Here is a 1,231-nt window from a genome sequence, read left to right as displayed (position 1 = left end):
ACGCTCCGAATCCATGGCAAATTTTTAGGGGGTTATTCCCGATTTTGGGGGGATTATTCCCATTTTTTGGGGCGGGGATTATTCCTCATTTTTTAGGAGTTATTCTCGGATTTTGGGGGGTTATTCCCATTTTTGGGGGTTATTCCCATTTTGGGGGGATTCTTGCTGGTTTTTTAGGGATTATTCCCATTTTTCGGGAAATTATTCCCATTTTGTGGGGGATTATTCCCATTTTTTGGAAATTATTCCCATTTTTTGGGGGTTATTCCCCTTTTTTGGGGGGATTCTTGCTGGTTTTTTTAGGGGATTATTCCCATTTTTCGGGAAATTATTCCTATTTTGGGGGGTTATTCCCATTTTTGGGGGTTATTCCCATTTTTTGGAGGAATTCTTGCTGTTTTTTAGGGAATTGTTCCCATTTTTGGGGAGGTTATTCCCATTTGGGCCTGGATCCCGAAATTCCTTGGCAGGGAGGAGTCGGGGTGGGGATGGATCCAATCTGGGGCTGGGAGAGCCGGGAATGGAGGGAATTCCCTGGGAAAGGGGGGATTTATTGGGATCTGGGGAAGGAATTCCTGGGGAATGTGCCGGGATGGATTTGGGATCGCGGGAATATCCCGGGATGGATTTGGGATGGCGGGAATGTCCCGGGATGGATTTGGATCCCGCTGAGATCGCGGGAAGTGCCGGGATTTATCCGGGATGAGCTCCCGGAACTCCGGGATCCAGCGGGAACCCGCGGCCGCTCCAAGCCCCGCATTCCCGGRGGATGAGGAAGAGGATGAAGATGAAGATGAGGATGATGAGGATGAGGACGGAGCGGAATCATCATCAGCAGCAGCAGCAGCAGCTCCGCGTCCCCGCCCCGATTCCCTCCCGGAGCCGCCGCCGTTTCCCGGTTTTTCCCCCGCCCGGCAGCTCCAGGGTTACGGGAGGCGGGCCCGGCCCTGTCCCGACCCCGGGAAAAGCCCTTCCCGCTTCCCTCCGCCCTTCCCGAGCCTTTCCATGGCCCCGCTCCCGCCCCGGCCCCGGGAATTCCCGGCGGGACGAGGATGCGGGGAGCCGGGATAACGGCGGGCACCGGGACCGCAGCCCGGGATTCCCGGATCCCCGGAGGCATCTCGGGAAGGAGCGCCGGGAAAAGCTCGGGAAGGAGGAGCGGGGAGGCATCGCGACATCTGCGGGGAGAGCCGGGAAAGCGGCTGGAAACGGMGCCGGGAARCRRCCGGGA

The sequence above is a fragment of the Malurus melanocephalus genome, unplaced genomic scaffold (assembly GCF_030028575.1).
Source record: "Malurus melanocephalus ecotype Western Australia unplaced genomic scaffold, MMel_1.1 scaffold_1229, whole genome shotgun sequence".
In the NCBI taxonomy this organism is placed as follows: Eukaryota; Metazoa; Chordata; class Aves; order Passeriformes; family Maluridae; genus Malurus; species Malurus melanocephalus.
Note: the sequence above shows the minus strand (reverse complement) of the source record.